Genomic DNA, 23,150 nt, shown 5'->3' on the forward strand with positions numbered 1-23,150 from the left:
CTCCTGAACCATGTGACCACACGGCAGACCACACAACTGTCTCCAGTGGGTAGAGGCCCCCTGGACATGGCAGACCGCCCCATGAGCTTGGAAGTGGCCATAGGCTGAACTGGTCTGGGGATGAGGGAACTGGGACCCAGTTTAGGGTCTGAGTGGGGACCTAGGGGTGTGTTCAGACAGCCTTGAGCTCATATCCATCCTCCCAGAGGGCAAGACAGGAGTGAGGTGTGGGAGGATGTTTTCTGTGCTGACCTCAAGGAGGGGTAGAGGTCACTCTGAGATCAAGGTGAAGGACCTGGCCTGAGGTTGGGGATGGGAGTGCTTGGACCAGCTTCTGACCATTGTCCTAGGGATGACCTTGGCTAGGTCTTGCAGGTCTTTAGTCCTAGCCTCTGTCCCCCACGTGGTCCATAACATTCTCTGGGAGGGTGAGTGGGCATCTTGTTTTTTCCCATGAACCCCCTCCTCCTGGCGACCCCATGCTCAAGATCACTGTTCTGGTACCATTTTCCCAGGAGGACCCTTGCGGGAGGGAGGGTGCCAGGCTGCCTCTGGCAGAGGGACCACTGCGGCCGTCCTGACCCCAGACATCAGGTTAGGGTGGGAGGGACTGAGAAAGGAGGCGTTTGTGGGTCCCTCCGGATGTGCACCTCTGTCCCCAAGAGCGTGGCCTCAGACAAACCTGGAGCTGCGGGGGTGGGGGGAGGGGCGGATGGTGCGGTAACGGAAAACAATAACGCACCCGTGCGCCCGGATCACTCCAGGCCTGAAAGCAGCACGGGCCAAGTTCTCTCGGCCCGGTTCCGGCCGGAACAGGAGGCCCCGGTGCCGGGCGTCCGGCTCGCCCCACGTTGCCCCCGCATCCCCGCCTTCCTCGTTCGCCCTCCGCGGGCAGTCCCGCTTGGCGCCGCCTCGCGGAGGCCGCTGGGTGCAAGCTCGGGCGCCGCGGGGAGGGGGCGCTCCAGGGCGCGGGGCTGCCGGGCTGCGCGGGTCGGTGCGGGGGCCGGAGGGCGGGGAGGGTGGGGGGCCGGTCCGGCGCAGGGCGGGACGTGGGGAGCCGGGACGGGCGGCGCGGGGGCGCGGGGGGGGGGGCCGGGGGGCACCGCCTCCCGCTGCCCGGGGCCACCCCCCGCCCCGCCCCGCCCCGCCCCTCCCGCCCGGACGGCCCTCTCGCCCCGCGCCCCCCTCCCTCGTCCCCCTCCGGCGCCTCCCCCCGCCCTCCCGGCTCCCACCTGGCGGGGGGCGGTGCGCCCCGGGGCGGCGAGTGCGCGCGCGCGGCCGGCGCGCTGTCCCTTTAAACGGCCCGCGGCGCCTCCCCGCGCCCCGCCCGCCGCGGTGCGGCCGGTGCTGGGCGAGGCCGGAGAAAGTCCATGTGAGCCGGAGCGCGGGGACGCGACACTTCCTGCCGCCGCAGGCCGGACCGGGCCGGGCGCCCGCAGGTACGCCCAACTTGGCGCCGCGGGTCGGGTCGCCGCCGCCGCACTTCCCTCAAACTCCGCGCGCGCCGGCCGCCTCCCTGCCGCAGTGCCCGCCGGCCGCCCGCAGCCCAAGTTCGCGCGCCCGCCCGGGAGGCGGCGGGAGGCGGCGGGCCCGGCCTGGGAGGTGCCGCCCGCCCGCGCCCCCGAGCGGGGTCCGAGCGGGGCCCCGGGAGCCTCCCTCCCCCCTCCTCCCTCCTCCCCCCTCCCTCCTCCCGGCGGGCGCGGGCCCCGCTCGCACTCCCGGCCTCCGCCCCAGAGCGCCGACCCCGGGCGGGGGGGCGGGGAGGCCGGGCCGGGGTCCGAGGCCGGCCGCGCCGCTGCGCATCCGCCGGGCCCGCGCCTCTCGCGCCTGCTCCCGGGGGCCCCGGTGCCTCCCTCGTGCGGACCCCCCAGCCCGGGGAGAAGCTGGTGCGGTGCCCCGGGGGGGGGGGGCTCGCACCTGTCATCCGCTGCCCTGACCCTGCGGAGCCGAGGTCTTGTGGCCCAAGCCCCTTAGCCGGGGAGCTCAGGGGTGACCTCTGAGCGCGCTGCCCACGCCCGGGACCCAGGCTCTTCCGAAGTTGGCCCGCGTTGGGGTGTGTGTGTGTGTGTGTGTGTGTGTGTGTGTGTGTAGAGGGGGCTGTCATGAGGTCAGAGGTCACCCCGCGTCCCCTCTTCCGGGCTTCTCAGAAGTTTCTTCTTGGGGCTGGTGGCCGCCAACTCTCTCCTGACGCCCTTTCATTAAACCTGTGGATCTGCTGGTGATAGGGCCCCGGGAGCTGGCCTTACAGGTCATTCCCACTGCCCCCTCCTCCCCCTTCTCCCCCTCCTCCTCCTCCTGGGGGCCTCCAGATTCGGGATGTTGTGGCTGTTTAGGCTGTTGGGCCTCTCCTTCCTAGTGGAAATTCCTGGGACTCCCTAAGGACCCAGCCGTGTGTCCCCTGGCTGCCTGTTCTAGTGGTGGGGGCTGGGCGGAGGGTGGGCCCTGAAGGCTGGAGGTGGCTGTCCTTCTGCAGCCCCCCCCCTTCTGCCAGCGGTGTGCTCACCACCTGGTAAAGCTGCTGTCTCTGAGCGGTCTGCAAGCACTCCTCTGTGCTGGACACTCTGCGGGCCAGGACCAGGCCCCTGGCCCTCCTGCTTCCTGTGCCCGCCCACCTGCCCGCTGGCCCACCCTCCCCACTGGTCTGGTGTGGTGTGTGTCTCTCCAGGTCTGCCCTCTCCACCCCTCCTCCCTCCCCCGCCTTCTCCTCCCTCCCTCTCCACTGTGCCCAGGGCCTGGTGGCAGGGGTTTCCCAGCACTCACTCGCTGGCAAGGACTCCAGGTGAGGTAGCCTCTGGTACTGACTTCCTCTCGCAGGTGAGGAAACAGCTGGGCACAAAGGAGCCAGGGGAAGGGTCAGGCGGCAGGTACTGCCTCCCACCTTCCAGAGAGCCACCTGTTCCTCCTCCCTGCGGCCCCCTGTGGTGACTGTCCCTCCCAGGAGGCCCTTTGGCATTTCACTGGGGTCATTCCATTGTTGGGTGGCACCTTGGCTGGAGCCTGAGCAAAGGAAATGGAAGGAAAAGGCCCACAGTGCTTGGCCCCTGCTCCTCAGTGAGCCTGCTGAAGGGAGCACAGAAGCACAAGGTATCACTTGTCACCTATCCGTGGCTGGAGATCTGCTGTCAGTGGGCACACCGGGGCAGAGGCGGTGCTGACTCGCAGCCGGCTCTGCCCATCGCTGCTGCAGCCATTTAGAGCCTGCTCCCGAGGATGGTTGGCGGGCAGGCGGGCGCCCCTGCTGTAACCGACCTTGAAGCATCAGGCATCCGGCCACCCTGAGGCTGCACAAGGGTGTCTCCAGGTTCTTTCCCTGTTTCCCACTCAAACACGAGCATGCTTGTTCGCGGAAGGGGGTGATGGCAAGTGCTGAGCTGGCCTGTGCAACTGGGCTCCTCTGTGCCTTTGCTTCAGGGACCTGCCTGCCTTGCGCCCTGGGCTAAGGTGGGCCCAGTCCTTCCCCCACCCCCCCACCGTGGGACAGGAGATGAAAACGTGGCGTGGAGCCTTTCCAGAACGTTCCCAAGGCTCCACCCCACACCCCTGCCTCTCAGGCCCGTGCTCCCTGGAATGCAGGCCTCCAGTGGTCACAGTCCCCAGCACTGGCCACCAACAAGGGCAGAAGCCTCAGGCCCCTGGGTCTTCATTCCCTCCATGGCCCACCCCCAGCATGTGCCCCTTCCACATGGGGCTCCCCTGCCTGGGCTCCCCTGGGTTCTCTTGTCCCTGGGCTGGGGTGTGGGGCAGCAGGGGGTGGATGCTGTAGGGGGTGGGAGTGTCCTCTGGGCTGGGGCGCTGGTGAACTTCTGCTGGATTCCACCACAGGGGGCCTCAGGGAGGAGGGACAGGTGGCTCTCTGGAAGGAGGGAGGTGGTGCCTGCTGCCTGACCCTTCCCCTGGCTCCCTCGTGCCCAGCTGCTTCCTCACCTGCGAGATGAAGCCAGTACCAGAGGCTGTCCTGGTGTCCTTGCTAGGCTTAAGTGACAGCGAGGGAGTGCTGGGAAGCCCCTACTGCCGGCCCCTGGGCACAATGTAGAGATGGCGGGTGGAGAGGGCAGACCCAGGCAGAGACCCACACCAGTCCACATCATGGCCTCTCACCCTAGAACACTCAGCTGGTTTCCCCCCGAGAACCGGGGCCTCCTTCCACAGACCCCAGTGCAGTGGGCATACTTGGGAAGTTGGACCCTGGCTGGGTTCTTGGGACAAGACAAGTTGTCTTTCAAGTCAGGGTGGTTAGTGTGAGCTCCCTGCCTCATCCCTGAGGCCGGTCCTCTGAAGGGGAGCACGGTCCTGTGGAGGGGGGGGGGGGCAGGTGTTGGGGATCCCAGGGTAAGAACAGGTGCTGCCGGCCCCTGGCTGGATCCTGAGCTCCAGCTCTAGTGAGCTGCTCCAGCTCTGGGCAGCCCGCGTTGGGAGCTAGGGAAGTCTGGCTGGGGCTGGGGTGGGCCTGGGGCTGGGGAGTGGCGTCAGGGCCTGTACAGGGCCTGCCTGCGGGGTCTGCCGACCACTGTGTCCTGGGCCCCCTGGGAGCCCCCCCACCCTCGACCAGCCCTGTGCTACATTCCTGTCTGGGTGGCGCCCCCTCGGTGTCCCCCCCCCCCCCCGCCTCTCCTAGATGAGCCGTCTAGCCCTTGGATTCCTCTGGGGTGACCCAGCTTGGGGCTACAGCCTGTTGTCTGTTCGTGTCTACACCTTAAGTCAGGGATGTGTGGGCGCCACCCTGGGGACACAGCTACTGTGGGGTGCCTGAAAGGTTCCATGCTCCCCCCCCTCCCCACTCAGACCTGGGCTCCCTGGGGTGCAGGCTGGGGAGAGCATTCTGCCTCTCCACCCAGGGCAGAGCAGGGCTCCCAGGGGGCTCTGCTGCTCTTTCAGTGAACACTCGCTCTCACCAGGCCTGGCTCTCAGGCTCTTTGTAAACTCTGGTGCCGTGCTGGCCAGGGCTCCCTCCTGGTGTCACCTGCAGCTGCTGTGTGCCGGGCGTTTGGCTTCCTCCGTGGTGGCCTTTGGCCTTTGTGCTTTCAAGTTCAGATTTTGGAAGTGGGGCCCTGTGGGTGAGGGTCTGGCGGACTGTGGGTGGGGTGGACACAGGGGTCTGGAAGTGGTGGTCATTGATGTTGGGGACATAAACTTGGAAGTGGGGCTCCCTGGTGGCCACCTTGGTGGTTAGCATCTTCAGAGTGGGGCACTGCCCTTGACAAGGGCGGCAGGAGCACGTCTGAGTGGGGGAAAGAATGGGGGGCGATGTGACCAGGACCCTGGGCTCTCTGGGCCCCTCCTTGCCCTCCTGTGTGCCCGCTGGCCCTGGGTCTGGGCGACTAGGCCAGGCAGAGGCAGGAGCTGCGGGGTCTCCCCCAGGTCACATCCTGCCTGGGGCTCCGTGACCTTGGATGCTGAATGCACCACCGTCTCTGAGCCCTGCCCTGGCCTGTGGGAAGCAGTGGCTTCCCCATTGACTTGCAGGCTGCAGGTGAGGTCGGCCCAGCCCCAGGCCCTCCCAGACGCCCCCTCCCCGCTGGAGCCTGGGAGGAGCACATGTCCCTTTAAGGGGAGGCTGCTGGTCCATGTGGCTCCGACTGAGGACGGTACCGCAGGCATACTTTTCTCCGAGGAGGCAGGAGGAGGCAGGCGCGTTTTTCTCAGTCCCGGCAGGAGGAGAGGCTGGCTCTGGGTCTCTGAAGGAATCTTCCCCCTCCCCCTCGGCCCTGGGCCCTGGCATCCAGGAGGGCACATGGCCATGGATGGGCCCCGCCCAGCGCCTGCCTGTGTGCCTGGGAAGCCGGCAGGTCGGGGGCGGGGACCGCAGGGGCCTGAAAGTGCCCATATATAGTCACTGGGTTTGAGCAAAGAGCTGCAGAGCTGTGTCCCAGGCCCCGGGCTGGCCGGCCCCCAGGCCCAGCCACCAGCTCCCCGAGGGAGGCCTTGCCTCCCGGGTCGGGGTGTTGCTGAGAGGAGAGGTGGATTTGGGGCAAACCATTAGATAGAGCAGCCTGAGACAGGCTTGGCACTCTGTGACTGTTTGTTGATTGAAAATAAAAATCTCCCAAGCCCTCGATGGTCAGGACCAGATGTATTTCTGGAAACACTGCTTTTGAGAGTTGAAGTCAGGAAGACTTGGCTGCCCGGTTGCTGAGAGCTGCCTGGGGGGTCCCTGGCTGTGGGTGGGATGCTTGTTTGTCCGCAATCCCAGCCTCTGCCCTGCAAAATGCCTGCGTTACACTGATGCCCCAGATGTCCCTCCCCACTCCGCAGTACCAGGGGCCTTCCACGGATGGCTGGTGCCCTCTGGATGGCGCGATCCCCTCTCCGGCTCCCGGACGGACGCTGCTGGGAGTCTGGAGGACGGGTGCCCCAGTGCCTGAGGGTCAGGAGCAGGAGGACATGGTCCTGGGTCTCTCTGGCACGTGGGCCCTCACGGGGCTCCCCGCCCCAGCCCTCAGCTCCTGGCCCTGCCCTGCCATCCCCCATCTTTGCCCCCATCCCTGTCTCTGTGCCAGGATTGGAGAGAAGTAACCGCCTCTGCCGCATTCCTGACTTTTGTGCCGTTAAAAAATCACAATGTTAACATAGTTTAGTTCATTTAATTTAGTTTCCATTGCACTGCTGAGCGCCTTTGTTAAATCGTGTATACTGATACTTTTTGTTGTGTCAGCAGTTTTTTCTTCCCTTTTTTTGGATATAAAGCCATTAGAGAGGCAAGATTAAAAAGATACATTACAATTAAAATGTTAATGAAATCTGCATCATACAACTTTTGAAGCCCTTTAGGCATTAATCTTGCCTGTGTCATGTCCATTAACTTCCACTATTCTTGTTCCACACTGACCCCTGCTGAGAGATTTGTGCTATAATTGGATTTTTTTTTTTTTACTAAAAAAAAAAAAAAAAGCTTTTAAGAAAATAAAGCTTGAGTGGTGGCCCTGGCTCACAAGTGGAAGGAGAGGGGAGTGGAGGAGTACGCAGCCTCCCCCACGGGGTGCCCCCTCTGAGCAGGGCGGAGACCCCTGCCCCTTTGGCTCCTGGCACCCCTGCACCTGCCCCAGGGCCCTGGGCTTCTTCACCACCCACCTCCCCCAGGCCCGGGGTTGCTAGGGTAGGAAGGCCTCCCCAGGCTGATGGAGGAGGCGCCGCTGGGGTGTGGGGTGTGGATGCGTGAGAGTCAAGGCTGAGCTTACCTCCCTGGGGAGAGGGTGCAGAGCCCAGATGCTGGGTGACGGGCGACAGGGGCGCTACCGGCTAGGCCCGCAGTGGTACAGGGAAGGGCTGGTGGCGTCAAAGCCTGGAGTATTGAGTTTTTAGGATCATGTGTCCTACGTGGGTCCTTCGGATGTCTGGCCTCCTGGGCACTTGGGTCTCTAGTGTGAGGCTGGGGCTGGGAACCATGGGAAGGGGGAGCCCCTGGCAGGAATGGGTGGTAGGTGCATCCGTGAAGTTCTGCGTGTGATTCGCCCTGTGTAGGGGTGGGGCCTCAGCGAGGAAGGGTCCCCTGGCCTGGGTGAGGCTGGGGCAACGTGCGGCCTGTGGTTTCTGGGTGAGGCTGACGGGCGGGCTCTCCTGGGCCCGGGTGCTCCAGTCACAGCCAACGCTGGGAAGCTGGTCAGGTGGTTGGCAGTGGGGCTGCTACAGACAGATTTCATGTCTGTGTGTTTTTGCAACACCTTTCTATAAAGGGAAACATAATTTAAAATATGATTACTTAGTGTTGTAACAGCCGCCTCAGCGCTCCACGCTATGCCGAGATCATTATCAGAGGCTGATATTAACTTGCAAAGAATATTATGCAAATTGCCTGCTGGCTCCTCTGGGAAACCTGCTCCCAGGAAGGGCGTGGGGCCCAGGGTGGGTGCCTCCGGGGGACGCCGAGGGACCCCGGCAGCAGGGGCAGCCCGGACCCTGCCGTGGCTTGGAGGGAGCTCTTGTTCTGCAAGCTGGCCACTGGGTACCGTGATGTTGGCTGAGTGAGCATTGCCACCCTGGGGGACCTGGCCTTCCCAGAGGTCCCTGGGATCACTGCAGGTGCCCAGTGCTGTGGTTCACTGTGACCAGGTCCTGGGGTAACTGGACCTGGTGATTCATGAGCCTCAAACACTTGTCAGTCCCTTAGTGGGGGACTGTGTCACAGACCCCCACCCCGACCCCGTGGGTGCAGAGGCCATCCCACTCACGGACTCAGCACCCTGGCTTTGCAGCGTGCAGGGGGTGGCAGGCTGTCCTTGGCCTGCGTTATTGTGGGGACTGTCTACTCACACTCTTATCCTTGGGGAGAGGTGGGGTGGCTAGAGTCTGAGGACAGTCCTCTATCACCAGACCTCTGCGGGTCCTGACTCCGGGGGGTGGGGGGCCCGCAGTTTAATGGCTTCGGATTCCTTCCAGATGCCCTCTCCCAGTGTCTGGGAGAAGTCAGACAGAACAAGTTTGGGGTGAAAACGGCCTCTGACCCCGTGGGACAGAAGAACCCATTTATGGGTTTTCAGAAGCAGCGGTAGCCCAGGAACCTCCAATCTCCTGCACTTTCCGTGAGAGGGGTGGTGAGTGGGCAAGGTCAGGAAGCAGGGCACCTGACATGGGGGTGCTGCTGTGACCCCCAGAGTGGATGGCGGCTCTCTCTCCCCTGGGACCTCACAGGCAGGAAGAGGGCAGGGTTTTGGAGGCAGCTGGGACCCGACGAGACCTTGACAGTTCCCACGATCCTGTCGGGCCACGCAGGGCTACTCTTGCCAAGCAGCCACTTTCTGCAGAGTCTGGGCGTGTCAGCGTGGGATTTTTGAGCCCTGTTCCTTGCTGTGGGACCCTGGGCCTCGGCTTCCCCATATGGAAAATGGGGGAAGACCTTTGAAGGAGAAGCAGACGTGGGCACACCCACTTCCCAGTCAGCAGGATGGCGGTGCTCCAGGCAACATACGCTCCGGCTGAGGGGCTGTGCCATGCCCCACGTGTGCTTGCCCACTGTGGGCTGGTGGTGCTTCTCCCTCTCCTGCCGAGCTCTTCCCCTCCCGGGCTCCGGGGGATTCCCTTGGGGCCCGTCAGCTCCAGGAGGGCGATGAGGTCTGTGTATGCGCACATGGCAGGTGGACAGGGGGGCCGTGGGCCTCATGAGTACCTGGCGTGCGTGTGGGCCCCGGGCAACAACTGACCATAGACCTGGTGACTTGAAATGACAGAGACTTATTCTCTCCATGGTTCTGGAGGCCAGAGGTCCGAAGTCAGGGAGTGGGCAGGGCTGTTTCCTTCTGGAGGCTTTGGGACAGGATCTCGGTCTCTCCCAGCTCCTGGGGTGGTGCTGGCGGTCCTCGGCGTCCTTTGGCTGGTAGGCACATCCCTGCCACCTCTGCCGCAGTGGTCACATGGCTGTCCTCCCTCTGTGTGTCCGTGTTCAAATTTCCCTCTTCTTTCCCTCTTTCTGTCTTCTTACAAGGATGCTGGTCAGGGGTGCAGGGCCCACCCTCCATCCAGGACGGCCTCATCTCTGTCCTTGGCTGATCACGTTCGCGGAGAGCCCGTCTCCAACAAGGCCCCACTCTGAGGTCCTGGGTAGACGGGAACCTCAGGGGACGCTAACAACCCAGTGTGTGGGGGTCACAGAAACCATTTCGTGTCTGCAGGGGAGGAGGTGCTTGCTGTCTGGGAAGTTCAGGGGGGGTTTGCTGAGACAGCCCGTGCTTGCCCAGGAGGGTGGGTGGCCAGACACACGGACGGTGGCCGTTGCTCCAATGAGTATTGGGCAGCGGGGCCAAAGGGCCAGTACCAGTTGGGAAGTCTAGAAGGCGCTTTGTTTTCAGGACCAGAGCCGGGGTCGAGGGCAGGAAATGGGGCCATGGGCGGAGGAAGAATTTCCTGAGACACAGTGTCTGTGGTTATGTAAGTTTTGGGACAGGAGGCAGAATTTGTGTTAATTGTTGTAACCCAGTTTAGTTGGCCAGTCCCTGTTATGTGAAGGGGCCAGGAAAGGAAAGGCATGTCGGCCACAGAGGAGTCCTCAGGGCTGGGCCTGGTGGTAGCACAGACGTGGGCCACTGGGGTCTGCTGGTCCCTCCTCCATCCCCCAGAGGAAAGAGGGGAAGTAACATGGCCCGGGAGGCGGGTGCCGAGAATGAGAATGAGAATGGACTGGAGGGGGCTGCAGCATCCAGGCAGCGGGGTGTGGGGGCAAGGGCGATGCTGTGCTTGGGGTGCACACCAGGCCAGACCTCCACAGGCCCCCGATCCTGGGCCCAGGAGCACAGGAAGCAGGTGGCTGGCTCAAGAGAGATGGGAACCAGGCCTTGGGGCCCTCCTTGGTTGAGAGTAGGGTTCTTGGTCTCTTCCCATGCCTCTCCAAGCCATGCACACTGACCTGGGCCTGGAGGGACTGCAGAAGTGAGAGTTCCCAGGTCGGGGGGTGGGGGTGGGGGGTGGGGGGCTGCCCTGTGCTTTTGCTCTGAGTCTCTTATCAGGTTCTTAATAACCCAGGAGAATGGAAAGGACAGCTTTTTCTTGAACCGTCTGAGAATGAGTTGCCCAGAGTACATCACCATGTCTCATGTGCATGGCAGCTGGGGATCTCTGAGACAGCCCGCTCACCCAGGACGCTTACCTGGGACACTAACCCAGGATGCCTGGTGCAGCCAGAGCGTCAGGTGTGGGTCCCAGATGCTTCCAGGGCTCCCTTTAAGGTTTTAATTCAAAACAATTCTAGTTACTCATATATACAATTTACCATCTTAACCAGTTTTAAGTGGGGTCCAGGGGCATCAGCACGTCCACACTGCTGTGCCCCATCCCCTCCGGCCGTCCCCAGGATGTGGTCACCTTCCCAGACTGGACTCTGTCCCGAGACACACGGACCCTGTTCCCCCCGCCCCTCCACGTACCCCCACATCCCCCACAGCCCCCTCCTGTCCTGTACCCTCCCCCCTCCATTCCCCACAGCCCCCTCCCCGCTTCTGTCTCTTGAATTTTTTCCTCCCCCTCCCTTTAATATGGTAAACGACACATAACATCATGTCCACCATCAGTCCAGGTCAAAGTGTGCGGTTCAGGGCTGCTGGGTGCTGGGCTGCCCTCCCACTACCCATCCCCAGGACCTGGCCTCCAGCAAATGAGAATTGGTCCCCTTGAAACGGCAGCTCCCTCCCTGTGTGTGCTGGTTCCCCAGCCCCCGGGCCTCATGGAGCAGGATCCTGCAGCACTTGTTCTTCTGCGTCCCGCTGTTCCCACGGGGTTGAGGTTCCTGCCTGTGAAGGCAGAGCCATGTGCCACACCATGGACAGACCATAGCTGCTCATCCATTGCTCTGTTGACGGGCACTCGGGTCCTGCCCACTCTTTGGCTTTGTGAATAACGCTGCTGTGAATGTGGGTGTGCTCTTCTGTGTTTGAGTCTTATTGTGTCTCTTAGGCTCCTTCAATCTGGAAACTTCTGTGGTCTTGGCTCTTGTGACTTTGGCCCTGGAATCCAGGCTAGTTTGGCTGAAGACTTCCCCCCAGCCTGGGTCTGAGGCTAACCCGTGGCACTCAGCAGGGCAGTGTGTCTTGGGGCGGGCGTGTAGGGGGGGATGTTGCAGTGTATGACTGTCCTGTCAGCTGGAGGTGGCACATCATGTCATTGGGGGACTTTTGATCTGGTGGGTGTGTTTCCAAGGCCACCCCAGCAGCTGAGCCTGTGGTTGCAGGGAGGGGTAGGTGGGGGAGTGGTGGGCTGCATGGGACCCCATGTACATGGGAATATTTGGGTCTTTGGTCCGGAGAGGAAGCTGTTGAGTGGTGAGTGACGAGGGACTGGAATGGGTGATGCCATGGTCCGGTCAGAACCTGCTGCTCCCAGAGGTGGGTCTCGTCCTGGCCTGTGTGCAGCCACCTGGCAGTCATGAGCTGGCCAAGCTTGACATGGGTGATGAGGAGGCGTCCCCAACAGCTGCTGAGGATGACAGTAGAGCAGGGGAGCAGCTTTCTTGGCTCTGCTGACCATGTCCCCTCCACTTCCCCTGACCCAGCGTGTACCAGGCCAGCTTCGCTCTTGAGGGACAACGTCTGAGAGTCTGAGCGTCGTCTGAGTCCAGAACTAGTGGGTCCCCATTCCCTCAGAGTCAGGGTCAAGGTCTGTGTCTGTGGGGTGGGTTGTGCCAGTTTCTGGGGCTGCAGGCTGGGTGACCTAACAGCAGAGCTTGGCGCTCACCTGGGTCTGGAGGTCATGGTGCCCCGCCAGAGGTTCTCCCAGCATGCTCAGCTCACAGCACACCCTTGCCATCTCTGCCTCCCCGGTCACAGTCCTCTGTGTGTCCTGTGTGTCTGCCTTTCCTTCTCAGGAGGACACCAACTGTCTAGTGTATAGCTCACCCTCAACCCCATGATACCTCCTGTCACCTGGATGGACCACATCCCCATGTCTGGCTTCAGTATCACATCGTCTGCGTCCAGGTGGACCCTCTGCCAGTACAGGGGTGACTGTTGCCTCCTCCCTCTCCGACCCCTAGTCTTGGAAGACACACAGCAGGGATGTCCACTCATCCTATGCTCTGGGGGTGCACTCCTGGCCCTCTGACCTGTCTGGGCTCCTCTCCTCCGGGGTGGCTCCATCTCTGGGTTTCCAGCCCAGGGCCAGGCCGTCGTGCTTGGAGTCCTGCACTGGAACAGAGTCTGATCTGTGTCATGTCTGTACCGAAGAGATGGAGCAGAACTTAAAACACAGGCTCATTCCTCTTGCTCCTAAATTTGGTGGGATTGCAGCATTCAGCACAAGATCCTACTCATAAGGTGGGCCATACATGAGGGGAGAATTAGCAAAATAAAATTAGCCAGAAAATGTGTTTTTCTCTGTGGGGAGAAGGAAGGAAGCAAACACCCAGGGACGGGGGATGGCCAGTGGGACACCCTGCCCAAGGGTGTGAAGGTGGGCACATAGGGAGGGGGGTGGGGCTCTGTGGTGGGCCTGTCCGTGGGAGTCTGGGCTGCCCAGATCTTCACACCTGTGGCCCCAGGGGTCCTGGTGTCCTCAGGGAGGCGCTGCCTGGGGCAATGGGTGCCTCTCCGTGCCCCTTTTTTTGTTTGGCCTGAGTCTGGGTGCTGTGCTTTGTGCTTTATGGGTGAGGGCGCCTCAGGGCAGGTGCTCTGGGGTCAGCCTTCCCCAGGGGTCAGGCTGCTGTACCCACCAAGGTGTCAGGAGGGGGCAGGTGAACTGGTGTCTGAGAGGTCCAGCTGCCAGCTCAAGGCCATGGGCCATGGCTTGGGGTGGCCTTGAGCTGCTCTCTTGGTTTGGACCCTGTGGCCCTTTGGGGAGAGTCCCCTCTTCTCCCTGCACCTGAAGAAGGACGGGCCAGTCCTGGTTTTACTTTGGTCCGATGAGGTGGCCCAGAGCTGCTGGCCCAGGGTCTCTGGAGAGTGTCTGATACTCCCTCATTTTGTGGAAGGGAAACAACCCAGAGGGGTTGGGTGAAAGAGCCGAGTGGGTATCGTATAAACACCCCCACTTATGGGGTCTTGGGGTCCCAAGGCACTGCCCTGGGTGGGCTAGGGCAGGGACAGCAGGAGCCCGCTGGCAGGGGTGGTTGCCAGCTGCCTTCCTAGCCCTGCCCTCACCCCGGAACTGCCTGATTATAGGGACCAGGTGTATCCAGGTATACGAAGTTATGTCAGGGTGGCCCAGAGGCCACCACCCTGGGTCAGGAGGGCTCAGTGAGGGGCCCGTAGGAAGTGACAGGGTGTCCCCATGTTGGTGGGGTGTCGGGGTGGTGGGTGAGGGCACAGCCACCAGGTAGGGCTGCCCCTCCACCGGTTCTTGGGTCTTCCTAAAGGTTTCACTCACTGTTTCTTCACTGTGCTTCTGTAATAATTATAACCAAACGGAGCCACAGAGCGGGCTTGCGCAGAGTCCCAGCAGCTGTGATTACATTACAGTCACTGATTTCCAAGAAACCCCAGGAGGGAATGCGTTAAAGCCCGCGGTGGAGGCGGGCGCCCTGCACATCTGAGCTGCCATGCCAGGGGATGCTCGCCCTGTGCACTGAGACTGCCACCGAGCAGGGACGGAGCAGGGACAGAGCAGGGACGGAGGCACCCACCAGCTCCTGTCAACAAGAAGTGGCCCCGGGGTGATGGTGGTGGGTCGTCGGCTCCCTCGAGTGGCACTGACCCCCGTCCTGCCACCACTCAGGGCCTCCAGGGGAGCTGGCTGGCTGGTGGCTGCGTTTCCAGTGGCGAGGGGGCCTGGAGGGTCCTTAGGTGGGTGTCTGGGCCCTGAGTCTGGTTTGGTGTCCACCCTTGGGAGCTCTTTCCCAGGTTCCTTGTCAGTCCTGGAACAGATGACGTGTGTGACTATGTCATTCCCGAGACCTTTGGAGGTCCTTGACCCTGGGCTGGGTGTTCTAGGTCAGCCTCTCCCATGTGTCCAAGCAGCCACTCATGGGGTTAGCCATCCCCAAGCCTCCTAGAGGGCATGGGCAGGGGCTGGCTGTCCAGGGCTGTCCCCGGCTGTCCCCATGCACACTGGCTCCCGCCCGGGCCATGGTGGTGACGGGGCCTTCCTGGGCTTATGGCTGCTTATGATGGCAGGGAGACTGGGGGGGAGCTTCTCACAGCCCGGGGCCCAGGGATGCTGTCTGTGTGGCGATTAATGACACAGCTGTGCGGTTACCTACTTGTTCTTGAATTTATACAGTTAACAACACTGGTGCTGGAAATGTGGGTGTTTACCTGTCACTGACCTGCTGCCCTGTCAGCCTCCCCCTGGGAGGCTGTGCTGCCCACCTGCTGCATGGGGCAGGCTGTCCAGCTCATGCATCCGTCCTTTCCCTGAGTCCCTTCTACAGGGGTATCAGTGTCCCCACGGGGTCTACCCTCTGCCCCCTAGAATAAGGTAAGAGCCCTGAAAGTTTTCCTTTGTTGGCTAAATTCCGTACAGTCTGGGTGGGGTGGTTTACATGCTCACCGTGGAGTTGACAATTTTTAAGACTCCAGGGCTGTGGGCTGACACTCAGGGAGGACTGGCCATGTGGGCTCAGTCCCTGGACAGAGCCCCACAGGGTGGCAGAGGGAGGGAGGCCCACAGCCGCAGATGGGACTCTGCTCGTGAGTGGGCCTGCCCCCCGCCTCGGTCCAGTGGCCACCGGCTGCTTGCTCCATTCTTGCTCCAGGGCCAACTGAGGTGGGAGGGGAAGGCTGGGTGCCCAGCCTCCAGGCTGATCTGGACAGCTCACGGGCCGCACAGCCAGGGAGCCGGGCCCTCCCTGAGTCAAGGGTGCGAGGTGTTGCCTGTGAGGAGCTGGATGGCAGCATGGTGGCTGATCCCATGGGGGAGCTGGCAGGTTGGCTTCTCCTGGTGTCCCCTTGGCCCAGGGTGGCATGCTCAGACAATCATGTGGGCGGTTTTCAGGTTCAGTGCCCTAAACTGAGAGAGTGCGCACTCTGTTTTAAAAAGCTGTGATTGAAGTCAAATTAACATATTTACCTTCAGTGCTCCCGGGGGAACCGTTAGGGAATCCAAGAGGTGCGGCAGTGTGCAGGCGCCGCGACGGTGGCTGGCGGTGGTGGCATCGGCTCTCCTGGCCTTGGGGACAGAGGATGGCCCTGAGTGCTGGCCACCAGCCCCCCACCCTCGCTGGGGCGGCTCCTGGGCCCCTGCCTTGCCCTAGGGGGAGGCGGAGACTGGGTGCACCCTGACACCACGCGCATCGGCCCCCACGGGGCTGCCACCTGGGGTCCCGAGCCTGGGCTCTTCCCCACCTGCTGTCTGGCACTGGGGTGCATCCCCCTGGTCTGTGGGTCCTCGGTGACTTGTGGCCCAGGAGCGCTTAGTCGGGAGTCATGTCTGGACCAAGACGCCTGATGTCCACTCTCAAGATTCACGTCCTGTTCCTGGGCCAGCCAGCTGGTTCCTTTGCTGCTCAGACCCTCGGTTTCCCTCTCTATAAAAGGGGGAGGGGGCATTTCTCCTGAGCTAAGATTAAAAAGCCAGGCAGGACCTGGACATTGAGGCCACAGCGACGGGACCTGGGATTGTTTACGTCCGCTCTCCCTGGGGAGATGGGGTTCTGAGATCTTGGGAATTTGGCAGAGCAGGGGACCATCCTGGGGAGCCTCCCACACTGCAGTGCCGGGTGGGGGTGTGTGGACACAGCCTCTGTCCCCCACCCCACCCACCACCAACATGTTTTTGAAAAACTTGTGTGTGGATTGCTGAGATAAGTTGCAGAAATGTCTGCCACCAAAAGCTGTTAGTAGAGTGACATTACTTACCCGGTTTTCTCCTGTGAAAGGCGCAGGTTTGGGTCATGAGGCGCATGCCAGTGTTTACTCCTCCTTCCATGTCTCAGCCTGCCACTGCTCACCTGTTATTTGAGGCACACCTGCCGTGCAGCCTGCAGAAACCTGGGCAGGTTCTGAGTGCACAGTTTGCTCTGTGACCCGGGGGAGGGGAAGCACTCCCTAGACCCCCCTGCCTTCATCCAGTTCCCCAACCCCCACCCCATCAACGGAGCACCTGGCACCTGGATGGGTTTGCTGTTGAGCCTCAGGTGAGGGAGTGGGTGTGGCTCCCCTGACTCAGTACCTGGCCCTTCTCAGCCACCCTGCGGGCATGTGCTATCCTGGAGGAGCTTGTGGGGCAGGTGTTCCAGGAGGTCCCCATGTTGTCAGCATCTAATCTTTTGTGGGCTCGGGGTTGATCCTCCTTGTGGGCGCTTGTGGACACCCTCTGGTGCCCTCCCGTCCCCCCCCACCCCTTCCTGCTTTGGAGGCCCTGCTCGGTCTCCCTGGTGACAACCCCTCCCCTGCCACCCCCCACTCCCCACCGCCCCTGCGCTGAGTTGTCCTTTTCCTGATTGGCTTATAGAGCTCTTGAGATGTCTTTACCGGGCATCCTTGGGTCCTGTCTCCACACGATCTTTTGAGTTCTCATTTTCCATGAAATGCAGCTTACCAGCAATTTTCTTTGTGGCTGGTCCCGTTTGTGTCTGCTCGGGACCTTTTCGCCAAAGGTCTTGTTTCTTTTTTTTTTTTTTTTTAAATTTTTATTTATTTATGATAGTCACACACACACAGAGGCAGAGACATAGGCAGAGGGAGAAGCAGGCTCCATGCACCGGGAGCCCGATGTGGGACTCGATCCCGGGTCTCCAGGATCGCACCCTGGGCCAAAGGCAGGCGCTAAACCACTGCGCCACCCAGGGATCCCCAAAGGTCTTGTTTCTTTTCCATCCCTGACGTTTGACCCTTGCAGCCTTCACATGGAGGTCTGATAAATTATTAGTTACACATTTTCAATGGTAAAATATACGTGACGTAAAATTGGTCATTTTAAGCATTTTTAAGTGCACAGCTCAGGGGCGTCAGCGCAGTCATACCGTCGTACGTCCATCCCCTCTGTCTGTTCCCAGGATGTGTTCTACTTCCCAGACTGGACTCTGTCCCTGTGACACATGCCCCTGCCCCCGTGTCTGTGGGTCCGACTCCTCGGGGGCCTCCTAGGAGTGGGTCCTTCAGGGCTGGTCCCTCTGTGCCTGGCTCACCTCCCTCAGCACCGTGTCCTCAGGTCCATCCGCGTCATGGCAGGTCCTGGGATTCCCTTCCTATTTAAGGCTGAATTATGTTCATGGTGTGGACGGGAAAGCTGGTTCAAAGAACGTTTGAGGAACTAAGTATTTATAGTCAGTGAAGAAAGAATGCTGGAGTCAGGTTGTTCAGTTAGTGACGAAATTGCTTACTGTCCCTTAGGACAAGAAAACCAGAACTTCGGGGTTCTCTTTGCTACTGGACAGAAATCGTCATTTGTGTCTTTTGGGGGCACAAATCTGAGAACTGACACAACACGGTCGGGGATGCAATGAGTGTCAAATAGCAAATCAAACAGAAGTTTCTGAATGAATCTTCCAAATGAGACAATCCCCTGGCGGGCCTGCTGGACCCCTCCTCCTATCACCCGGTCACCCTTTGCTGGCTCTCCAAGTTTTGGATCGTTGACCTTAGCAGAATCCTTTTGTGCTCATAAAGGATCTCCAGATACGGTTTTAAAAGGCGAGTCTTCGTTGTGTTTCGCTTCATAGATTGCGTGCACAGCACAGGCACCCTGTGGGGACAGCCGGCAGCCTTGATGACGGCGGGGTGGTGGGGTGGGGGACTCCTGTGCTCCCTCTGTCTGCCCCTTTCTGTGTTCTCGACACTCGCCTGGGCCGCGTGGGTCATCCTGTCCAACTCCATCGGGGAGCCAGGGGCAGGCTCTGTGGGAGGGGCGCACATAGCTCCAGGCGAGGGACAGAGGCTCCAGAAAGGTGTTGGCTTCCAGTTGCAAGCCCAGGGAGAGGGTGCTGGCACAGTATGGTGTTCCCTCTGGAATTTCCCACACTGCGCAGGAAGAAGGGCTGGAGGTGGGTGTCCAGGGGAGGGAGGGCTTTCCACCCCAGAACTCCAGCACCCACACTCACGGTTCCACGTCACCCTTGCTACGGTTACAGAGGCGGCTGGACACCAGGTCCCCTTCCTGGGGGCAGCCCATGCGGCATGCCTCCTCGTGAGTCATCCATGTCCCTGTCTGTGGACAGTCCCATCCCTGGCCAGCAGTGCCCAGGGAGCAGAAGCCACCTGCTGATGAGTCCGCGGTGGCGGTTCCTCGCCTGGGAGCCCAGTGCACCTGAACACCTGCACGGAACTAGCCATGGCGTGGGGGTGTGCTTGCTCCTTCCCCCAGAGTGAGGCCATAGATTGGCGGTGAGGGGAGACCAGCACGGGACTCCTAGCTGGGAACATGGGAGGATTACGTCCCCATCAATGGCGCTGGACGGTCCCAGCTCAACCTGGGAGGGACCTGGCTCCACGGTGAGTGCTGCCTCCGGGGCAGCTGGGAAGGCGCAGCAGGAAACCCCGGGAGCCCCAAGCCACACACCACACATGGATGCTCAGACGCTCGAGGTTGACCGTGGGCGCCCCAGGAAGCTCCAGACGAGGGTCACGTGGAAAGTCCAACGTGGTTTATTTCCTGGCCTGATGCGGAGAAGACCAACTCTCTGTGGTCAGAGACCAACACTCCACTGGCTCTCACCTGGGTGCTCGTTAATCGGGCATGATCTTAGAAAGCAGTAGCACCTCTGTGAGGAAAGGTCACTGCTTTGGGAGTGAAAAAAAGAACTCGACCCGGTTTGTGCCGAGCCCCCAGGAGGTTGGGGCCCAGGTGTCGGGGCTGCAGGTGACACATGGGCAGAGATCGCCCTCGTCAGCACAGCACCCCTGTCCGTGCTCACAGGAACGGAATGCTGGGCAGGAGAGGACTCACGGCACCTTTGGGAGGGTTACCTTCTGTGGTAACCCACCCAAACTGAGCGAACTTTGCCCAAAATTTAACATTCTGTGCCACCTTTTCAGAGTTGTGATTGACCGGGGGGGGGGGGGGGAGGGTAAAGATCGCTCCCTGCACACCTCCTAAAGTTTCCCATTTGTCCGTTTGAAGTGTTTTACCCTCTGTCTCCTTCCACATTCTGGAACATCTGGACGTCACACTGCAGGAAGAAATTATTCTTTTCCAAACCTCGATGATGGAAGCATGCCCTTTGGCGTACTCAGACCTGGAGACATACATCTTGGCCACCGTGGCACCTGGTAGTGTCTTGTGTTCTTACAGCTTCTAAACTCGGCGACTGGCCTCTCTCTGACAAAGACCGCTGCAGGTGGCCAGTGGAAGGGGATGGGGACCTGCTTGTCTGCACAGTGTCTCGGCACATGGGGCAAATATCTGGGAGCCCGCCTAGCACTTGAGCACGCATGTACACGCGTGGCACACATGCGTGTCTTTCACACCTCGTCAGAGTGGCCAGGGAATGGTCATCTGATCTATGATGAGCACAGATAAGCGAGAGTATCTGCTAACTGATCGTTGTTTCCACCCTGTGCTTAGGAATTCTGAATGTTATTAATTAATCTGATACTAGTATAGGGTGCTGAAGTAAGCAAGGATTTGGGGTATTTTAGACACATAGGGCAACAGAGTGGCTTTTTTTTTAACTTTGTATTTTAAGATTCGTGAGATTCTCATGCAGTTGTGAATAGTATACAATAAAATGGATAAAGCAAAAAATTGTGTATTCCTATACTGGAATGGGATTTGATGATAAAATGGGTAAAATTTATGGTATATTAATTAGATCTCAGTAAAGCTGTTATTGGAAAAGGCAGTGCTCAAACCCAGTGCACAGTCTCCAGGGCCCCATGGGGCCCCTGCTGTCCTAGTCCCATGAGCCTCTGACAGCCACTACCTTGATCTCTTCTGTAAACCATCCATCTCCCCACCCTTCCTCACCAGCATCGGGTGGTGTCATGATTTTGACCGTAGCCATTCTGATAATGTCTCGTCGTGGCATTGATTTGCGTTTCCTGATGGCTAATGATGGCTAATGGCGGCGAGCATCTTCCATCTCATGTGCTATCTGTATACTCCTTCATGCAATGTCTCCATGTCTTTTGCTGATTTTCTAATTGGATGGAGTCTTACTGTTGAGATGTGGAGCTTCCTTATAGAGCCTATATAGTGACCCTTGGTCATGTATGAGATGTGCAGGAAGTTTCTCCCAGCTTGTGCCATGTCTTTTCATCTTCCCGACAAGATCTTTTGCTGAGAGCAACAGTTTAAAATTTTGATTAAGTCAGGTTTATGAGTTTTTGCCTGGGGGAGAACGTCGTGTCTAGCCCTAGATTCTGAAGTTATTCTCCTGTTCATTTTTCTCTTTCTTTCTTCTTTCTTTCTTCCTTCCTTCCTTCCTTCCTTCCTTCCTTCCTTCCTTCCTTCCTTCCTTCCTTCCTTCCTTTCTTTCTTTCTAGATATTATTTATTTATTCATGAGAGACAGAGAGGCAGAAACATAAGCAGAGGGAGAAGCAGGCTTCATGCAGAGATCACAATGTGGCACTTGATCCCAGGACCCCGGGGTCATGCCCTGAGCCCAACACAGACCTCTACCAACTGAGCCACCCAGGTGCCCCTTACACGTAGATTTTTTTTTGAAAGATCATAAATGGTGTCGTATTTTTAATTGTGGTAATTGATGGTCTATAGAAATACAATTGTTTATCTTGTATCCTGTAACCTTGATAAACTCGCTAGTTCTAGGAGGTTTTTTGGTGGATTCCCTGGGATTTTGTATGTAGACTATCCTGCCATCTGCAGATAGGGACAGCTTTATTTCTTCCTCTCCAATCTATGTGTTTTCTTGCCTTATTGTGCCGTGTTGAGCAAGAGTGGTGAGGGCAGATGTCTTTGCCGTGCTCCCCATCTTAAGGAGAAAGCATCAGCTGTAGGATTTTTGTAGATGCTCTTTTATCAAGTTGAGAAAGTTCTCTGAGAGTTTTTATCATGGGTGGGTGTTAAATATTGTCAAATACTTCTTCTGCATTGAGACTGGTACGTTCATGTGATGTTTTTCATGAGTCTGATGATGGTGGGTCACATTGATTTTAAAATATTGAATCAGCTTGGCATCCCTGGAATAAACCCCATTCAGTCATGGTATATGATTTTATTTACATATTGCTGAATTCTATTTGTTCATATTTTGTTAAGGATTTTTTTTTGTTGTTTTTTGTTAAGGATTTTGGATCTGTCTCACGAGGAACATCAGTTTGCAGCTTTTTTTGTGTGTGTGCTTTGTCTGATTTTGGTGTCTTTGAATCTAGGGTAATACTAGCTTCATCAATGAATTGGGAAGTGTTCCTTCCTTTTCTGTTTTCTGGAAAAGGTTGTGTACAAGTGGTGTTAATTTTTCTTTTGACGTTTGTTAGAATTCCCCAGGGAAACCATCTGCACTTAGAGATTTCTTTTTTGAGAATTTTTAAAATTACAAATTCAATTTCCTTAATAGTTAGAAGGCTATTCAAATGCTGTGTTCCATGTTAGGTGAATTGTGGTGGGTTTTGTTCCCCCTTAGGAATTGGTTATTTAAGGGATGCTTGGGTGGCTCAGTGGTTGAGTGTCTGCCTTTGACTCAGGGTGTGATCCCGGAGTTGCAGGATCAAGTCCCACATCGGGCTTCCTGCATGGAGCCTGCTTCTCCCTCTGCCTGTGTCTCTGACCCTCTCTCTGTGTGTGTCTCTCATTAATATATGAATAAAATAAAAATATATATATATGAATAAAATCTTTAAAAAAAAAGGAATTGGTTATTTAATTTATGTTGTTGGGTTTATGTATGTGAAGTTGTCGGTATCATTCTTTTTTTTACATCTGCAGGGTCTGTAGTGATATCCCCTGTTTCATTACTGATACTAGTAATTAATTTGCCTTCTTTCCCACTTCTTGTCGGTTGTGCGAGAGGTTTTTCAATTTCATTGATCTTTTAAAAGAACCAGCTCTTTGTTTCATTGATTTTTTTTCTCTATATTTTCTTTCTATTTTCAATTTCATTGATTTCTGCTCTCACCATTATTTCCTCTGAGTTTATTTTCCTTCTTTTTCTAGATTCTCGAGATGAAAGCTTAGATTATTGATTGGAAGCTTTTCCTTTTTTCTACTGCAGGCACTTAGTGCTGTACATTACCTTTCAGCTCTGAAGGGGTGTCCCACACATTTTGGGATGTCATGTTTTCCTTTTCCTTCACGTGATCTCCTTGAGATTTCCTCTGACACGTGAGTGACTTAGAGGCGTGTTGCTTATTTCCAGATGTTTGGAGAGTTCCTTGTTAATGTTTATGTTAATTGATTTTTAATTTGATTTTGTTGTGCTAGAGGAACCGACCCTGTATGATTTCAGTTTTTAAGTTTCTTGACATTTCTTTCTTTGTTTCCCAGGATATTGCTTGTCTGGGTGTAGGTTTCATGGACACTTGAAGGGAACGTGTAGTGTACTGTGCCATTGTTGAATGGATGGCTCTGTAAATGCTGATCCTATTGGTTGACTTTGGTTCTCTGTATTGCTGCAGATCTACTATCTAGTTCTGCCCATTGTTCAGAGAGGGCTGTTGAAGTCCTCAGATAGGGTTGTACACTTGCCAACGTACAACACTATCTATGATCGTTCAAAAAAATCTCTTTTTAGTTCTATCCATTTGTACTTCAGTATATTTAGCTCCTCTCTTGTCTGGTATATACATTCTGAGGATTGCTGTGCCTTCTGGGTGGATTAACCCTTTGATCTTGTGAAATGCCTTTGCCTCGTTCATTTTCATTTCTCTGAAATCTGTTTGATAATAGTAGAGCAACCCC

The 23,150-nt window shown here is 58.0% G+C and overlaps 1 protein-coding gene across 1 annotated transcript in view; it reads left to right on the forward strand.

The window, feature by feature from the left end:
• The first annotated feature begins 1,350 nt into the window (after positions 1-1,350).
• The window catches only part of NACC2 (NACC family member 2), a 69,107-nt gene continuing 47,307 nt past the window's right edge, over positions 1,351-23,150 (forward strand). The window contains 1 exon segment of the mRNA XM_055334154.1: positions 1,351-1,439. The gene's annotated coding sequence lies outside the window, so the exon portion shown is untranslated.

The sequence above is a fragment of the Nyctereutes procyonoides genome, unplaced genomic scaffold, assembly GCF_905146905.1.
Source record: "Nyctereutes procyonoides isolate TBG_1078 unplaced genomic scaffold, NYPRO_anot_genome, whole genome shotgun sequence".
In the NCBI taxonomy this organism is placed as follows: domain Eukaryota; kingdom Metazoa; phylum Chordata; class Mammalia; order Carnivora; family Canidae; genus Nyctereutes; species Nyctereutes procyonoides.